This window comes from Calypte anna, chromosome 4B, assembly GCF_003957555.1.
Source record: "Calypte anna isolate BGI_N300 chromosome 4B, bCalAnn1_v1.p, whole genome shotgun sequence".
NCBI lineage: Eukaryota > Metazoa > Chordata > Aves > Apodiformes > Trochilidae > Calypte > Calypte anna.
Window position 1 is genome coordinate 15,861,836 of NC_044249.1, and position 7,158 is coordinate 15,868,993.

Here is a 7,158-nt window from a genome sequence, read left to right on the forward strand (position 1 = left end):
CTTAATTTAGAGCTTAAGGCTTGCCTAGGTAAAGACTCAGAAAATAACTCCCTCTCCTCTTCACTTCAGTTGTGCCTGCAAAATCATCAAAGCAGATGCAGCTACGTCCATTGTGTGGCCTTTGTTGGTGCTGCTTGTGGTTTCAACACCTTGGGAAAGATAAGCCAGCCCCTTCTGCAGGAATTTTCTACATGAGGGTCAGCCGAAACCCTCAGGTCCCTCTCTTTGTTGCAGCCATGGTGGTTTGCTGTGCAGTTCTGCCCTCAGTTCCCAGTGGTACCACCGCTGCCTGACTTCTCCAGGAGGCTTCCTGGGGGAAGGCACAACCTGTACCTTTGGCTCTGAGCTGTCTTGTGTTTTTGTCTGCTTCTTAGGCTGTGGACAGGGTAGGAAGTGGAGCAGAATCTGCAAAATTCTTGCTTTGTCTTTGCTCAGTGCAAAAGTCCATGGAGCCAGGCAGCCTGGGCTGTCTCAGTGGGGGGACACCCAGCCCAAGCTCGGTGCACTCTTACCTGGACCCTTCTGTGCTACAGCTCTGCGACACTGTAGGCTTTTAACAGGCTTGCCTGAATACTGTCCTTCTGCAGGAAAAAAGTTACATATGTGCAGGAAGAAGATGGAAATCTTCATAGAATCATAGAACCATTTTGGTTAGAAAAGAGCCTTAAGGTCATCAAGTCCAACTCCTTTCCTTGGTTTTTTTTCACAGGATTCCTTTCCTCTCTGTGGGAGTTTTTGTGACTAATCACAGGAGACCACCCAGGTCAGATGTCCTACAACTTCACGGAAAGGGGAAAAGCAAGGCAAGGCAGCACCCAGACAGCACATCCATATCATGGTGAGGTTTGGTTTCCTTATGACTGAGTCTGCATTGAAGCCTCCTTGGGTCCCCAGTACTGAGGAAAAGTTTGCAAACTTCTCTTCATCTTTCTATAATCCTCTGTCTCAGAGGCATCAGAGAAGGGTCCACATCCTGCAAAGGGGCCTCTCTTGATGACTTCTGGAAGACATGAGGTTGTTTGTAGACTGGAGGGACACACTAGGAACAGCACGTTGAGCTGGCTTTGCTATCTCAGAGGGACTGATTGTGGGGAACAGCTGGTCTGGCCAGGACAGAAGTGTGATAGTGAGATGCCAGATGAGTAAGACTAAACAGAGCAGTCCTGATTCCCTACTCCCTTCCAGCAGATCAAACAAAAAATTACTCCGAGCAAGTCACCAAACTGAGAGACAAATGAGACCTGGTGCCTTAATTTTAAAATGACAGGAAAAGACCTGTTTCAAGGACCCAGCACCCTGGCTCTTTTGTACCCAGCCCTGATGCTCAGTGACAGCCAGAAGTTTTGACAGTCCCTGATGTAAAACCCTGGTGTCAATCCTTTTAAAAATCAATCCTTGTAAAAATCAAGCTGGGTACAGGTCCTAAAGCTTCCTGCAGGGACTTTTGCCTCTTCACCCTGGCAACTGTACAACCATTGCAGGAGCTGCTCCAGGACTTCTTGCCCCAAGGCACTTTGCAAACCTCTGCCTCTCCTCCTGAGCCAGCCTTGGCTTGCTGTGTGGCAGAGAGCAAACCATCAGCCACCAAAACTTCCTGCCAGGGTTTCAAGGCTGGGTGATAAGTGCTGGGGCCCTGCAAGAATTTGGGGCTGAATTTAGAGGTCTTAAATTTCTGGATTAATGGAGTTGCTTAAGGTCAGGTCAGGGGTTTCACATTGCTCTCCCCAGTGGGGAGAAGCTCTGTAGGAAGGGTTATGAACACAGACATAATATTGCTCCCTCAGTAATATTCAGGTAGAGAAGAGTATTCTCTTGAATCAGATGAGGACAGTGTTGTGTTGTTGCCTATACAGAGTGGGGTGATGCCATTTCACAGGCTGCCTGGTGTCCAGCTGCTCTGCACAGGCAGGAATCTATCCCAGGGCTCCCTATCACAGCCACGAGCCCCATACAGAGAGTACAGAACCCACAGGGGACCCCAGATGGTGCTCAATACCTCTGCATGGGCAGCAGAACTGGGGCCATGCTGGCTCTGCTCTGCAAAACCAGAAGCAGACCCAGACTTTGGTAGAGGTAAAAAATGCCTGGTGGGGACACCTCCATCCAGACTGTCACTACAGGGGACCCTGGGCAGCTACAGTTGCTTTGACTTTTTTGACTGTTAATACCACTGTTTGGATTAAACAGCTGGTTGCACAACTGGGCTTAGGGTAACCCTTGTTTTAAGTGTACACACTGCAGATTCCCTGCAAAACAATGTCTGGCCCCAAAGTGCATGTGGCCAGAGCTGGGCAGAGCGTGGTTTTCTTTCCCTGGGAGATTTGTTAGGGTATCAAAGAAAAAAAAATAATAAATCTGTCAGGAATTGCAATGAAAAACCACAATCACAGAAGCATTCTTCAAGCTGTAAATGTGAAAGACAGGTTCCAGTGAGTGCCACTGAAATATTTCACTTCCATTTCAAGCACACAGCAATTGCCCATCGCCCTGCTCCGGTTGCAAAACAATATGTGCTCAGTGATGTCAAACGTGGTCAAAAAAAACACTTTTCTGAGTTGCAAAACCAGTTGAAGCCAAATTTTCCAGCAGAACACATTGTTTTGAGCTCATCTGATAAATTTTTAATTTTCCTATGAATCTCATTAGCCCAGCAGCAATCCAGTAAAACTCCAAGCTGTATCTAGTCTCTACCATTTCTACAAGCACTGGAGGAATAAATGTGGCATCTGGAGTGATTTATACGAGTTCACTTGTGTTTCCCAGTTGTGGTTACAGTTCCCCTGGAGCTCCGATGCTCTCCAGGAATCTCCTTACTTCTCACCCTACTGCTGTGCTTCCAAACGAGTTGTCTGGGTCTTCTGTCTGTGCTGCTGTCTCCCAGCCCACCCACACCACAGCAACCTGTCACTGAGATGAGCATGGAAAATGGAGTGGTGCTCAGTGTGTGTCAGCCTTGGGCCAGCACCTCCATCAGCCTGCTCTGATTATGGCAGAGAAAGGAGAAGTAATCAGAAGAAGGCACCAAGTGTGGTGGAAGGGGTGGCACAGAACAGTTTGGAGGTAGTGGCACTTGCAAGTTCATTTCTGAAAAACATGTGTGGAGGAAGGATTTTACCTCTGTAAATAATCTGGTCAGAGTGAGGCAGAGGCACTCACTTTGTCATTAGGCATCCAAAAGGATCATGAGTTTCTGATGAGCTTTGAGACATGCAGAGCTTCTCCAGGGCCTGAGATGTGAAGTCAAGTGTGAGATGTAATCAGTTCCTGGGATGAGATAATGTTCAGCATTATCAAACAGGGAACAGAGAGCAAAAAAGGAAGGCAGGCTGCATACAGTGGTCAGGCTTTGATTCCTCCTGAGCCCCAAAGAAGTCCCTTGGGATGGACAGACATGGTGATCTATCTGAGGCAGCCAGAGAACAACAATCCCAAGCAGATCCCTGCAAGGGGAGAAACAAAGACATTCCAGCTGCTCCTTCCATCTCTGGTCACCTTTGGGGGCACATTCAACTGCTCAAGGCCTATTGCTTGAAGGAGTCATCCATCACCCTTCGGAAAAAAGCCAAGTGGAGCTGGAATCCCAGCAGCACTTTTAAGTTCCTCCCAGATGCTAAACTCCTTCATTATAATAAATTCCCTGGACAGCTTGCATGCACTGCACCTGTAGAACCCATAACAGAGCAGAGCCTGCTTCTTCCCTGGGGTTCCTCCCACTGCATCAGGAACACGTAGCCCTTGTGTGGCCACATGGCACCTGGCATTTCTGTTGGCTCTTTTCCAACACATCAGTAGCCATTGGCTCTTCCTCACAGCCTCCAGCCTGTGTGTGCTTCTCCCTGGATCTTGGTGGGCAGGAATGGCTTTGACCAACGGCATCTGCAAGGCTCCCCATCACATATTGTGCTGGATGAGGGTCAGATGGTGGCCTCAGGGGTTAACAGCCACCACCAGCTGTGGCTCCTGAGCAGGGACAGAGAGGGCCTGGGCACCTTGCCAGGAGGTAATGCTGTTTGAGCACTGCTGGCAAAGACTTCAAACCCCTCTGCTAATTTCAGATGTTCTGCTTGTGACATGAAGAGCTGCATTCCCATCTAGGAGGAAGATCTTCCCAGGGACTAGCAAGCAGGGACAAGCAACAATATTGTTTATTAATATAACATTGTCAAGAGTGGCCTTTAATTTCAGCATATCTATCTTTCTGAAAGCCCCAGTCGAGGTGGTTTCCCTTATATGACACTTTTCCTCTAAGGACCCTGAGGGTGCTGCAGAAGAGGCTATCGCAAAACCCAGGGCATGCAATGTGAGGCAATTGCTTCTTTTCCAGGAATCTGAAAGAATTAAAAAAATTGCAGAATATAAAAATAAGAGAGAAAATTTTCACTCTGAGCAGGACAAAAGATTTTTCCACACTGGTGGAGTTTGATATAACTTTTTATCTACAATAAAAATAGATGTATCTGTATGTATAACAGACACAACCTTTCCAGTTAAAAGGGAGTGTTAGCTGGGCCACACTTTGGACCCCACATGTCAGGAGCAGATCATCCTGACAGGCTGTGAGGCCCAGGTAACCAACAAGACCATGCTTACCTCCAACTGGACATGCCATTTGGTTTTGTGCTCCCTGATTTAGAAGCTGCTAGAGAGCTCCTCAACATGAGGAAAGCCACCCAGACCCACTTTTGTGCTCCTCTACAGAGGCATTTTCTCTTCTACTGCTACAGAAAACCAAACATGGAAACCCATCTACATGGAGGGGCTGGATTTCCCCACGTTTGGCCAGGGTGGTGAGAGCAGCCCTGTCCCCCTGATGGGAGTGGAGCCATTTATCAGCGAGGGGTTTCCCTGCTGGGTGGTGATGACAGATGCAGCAATGAGATCATGGCAGAGGCTTTGGCATCAGATGACCAGATCACAGTCTCTCTGTGCTGGATATGTGTATAACCCAGAGCTTGTACCTTGTAATGCACAGGGTCTGTGGCCTTTTAACATGAGACACGTGGGGGCCGATGACAACACTTGGTGAGGATGAAACAGTGTCCTCTAGCCCCTGCCACAGTCTGTCACCCATGTTCTCCAGTGATGATCATTGCAATGATCAAGGCTACTGGATGCTATTTCAGAAGTTGGGGGGGTGTGATTGCTCTCTCTGTTGTCAGCTGTACAGTGAAGTGTTATTCCTGGCTGCCTGGTTCTCCACGGAAAAAGATTATCTGGTGGTGAGAATAGCACCATCAATGCCATGCCTTTCATGGGGATTTTTATACCTTAATCCCCCTCATGCCTGAAAGCATCATGTTTTCTGAAAAAACTGCAGGATGGGGCTGAGGAGTCCTTGCCCTTCTAGAACCTATCCCTGTTGGCTTTAGGGATGGAGAGTTGTTCATGTAGGGACTGAGAGGGCACTGAGGGTCCTGTTGTACAGGGGCTGCTTCTGCTGTGACACCACTGAAGGAAGAGCCAGTGCCACCTCTGACAGCAATCCCAGGGGTTGTCCCCCCTATTCCAGTGTCACTTATGTGGGACTTCATAAAACTTGGGTTAAGGCACCTCTCTTCTTCCACAGGGGTTAGAAAAGGCCTCAGGTTTTCATGAATAAACCTGCTTATTTTCAGTCCCCCAAAATGAGGAATGTCACGTACTTCCAGACTGTTCTAGAGGTTTTCCTTGGGGCTCGAGTGACATGCAATTGAAGATCAGGTCTCCACCAGGCTTAAAGGACACCAAGAAATCCTCAGCATCACTGCTGATGATCTGAATGGGAAAACAGAAAGGGAACACAATCTTTGTGATGAAGCTGGCAAATCCAGGCATCAAAAATGCTGCATTGTCCACAGCAACATAACAAGCCTCTGACACAAATAGAAATCTCCTCAGTCCCTGATTTTTCCCTGACACTGTCTGCTCATTATGGCTGCAAAAGCCTGCAGAAGCCCAGGGACATGCCCTCCAGACCCTCCCTGCCAGGGTCAAGCAGCAGCTGATGCTTCTGCCTTGACCAAGGATCCCCTGTGGCTTTCTGAGAACCTCCATCCGACTGCAGCACAGATGTTCCCATGCGCAGTGGATATGTCAGGATTTCTGGACATCTGCTTACCCAGTTAGAGCAGCTGTCCCAGTTGGGCTGCCTGACATCTGTAAATTATGGACAAATGTGCTACAATCTACAAATACCATCACAGTGGAGACAGAGAGCACGTCCCCAGAAACCCAGAGAGGTTGTTGCTGACGTTTTGTGAACATGTAACAAGTGCTTTCTGTCATTGGCTCTAATATATATCCCTTACACATCCACTTCAGTTTAACAGACCCACTGCATCAAGTAGCAGCTTTTCCTTTAGTCTATGGATGCAGTTGAGATGTGATTGCAGGGCTTCACAAGTTTGTCTCAAAGGTGGGCAATGAGGCTAACACATGGCTGTAAAGAATAGGGAGCAGAGAGGATGGGCAAAGAAACTGAGGAATGCAAGAATTGTTTGTTATTAAAAGAAGAGTAGAAAGCCAGAGAAATAAAATTAAGAAATGAGGAAAAATTCTTGAGGGACAGGGACAGAGCAGGTAATGAAAGAGGGAAACCAAGGATGCATCAGGGGATGAATTTATTGTGCAGTGGGTGCCTGCTCACACCAGCCTGACATTCAGCCAGTCCCCCTAGTCCTCAGAGACAGAGCTGACATCCCTCTGACTACAAACCACGTATGTGCACACAAACCCCACAGCAAACATATTGACCCTAAGAAGAAACATAGGAGATTAAATTACAAGCTAATTGGGCTGAGATGCTTTCAGAGGAATGAAAGTTGCAGCAGGGGGCAATTTCCCCAGAGATGATGGCCCTGACTAACCCCTCCCCTTCTCCTTCTCCATCAACCAATTTCATCCCTGCTCTGCCAAAAAAGCTGTGCTCTTTATTTCAGCCAGACAGAAGTTTCTATCACTGGGCAGGTCTCCAAAGGACTGTGGCATCTATTTCTAACTATACATTAAAAAAGACATTTATCTGCTGAATTTTATGTGGGAATACCACACCTAACTTCATAATACATTTCTACTGATGTGGTCAGGGACCTCCTGCACTTCTAGAGAGGAAGACTGAGGTAGCTGGGCTTGTTTAGTCTGGCAAAAGGGAGTTAAGGGAGAAATCCAGTGGTTGCCTAC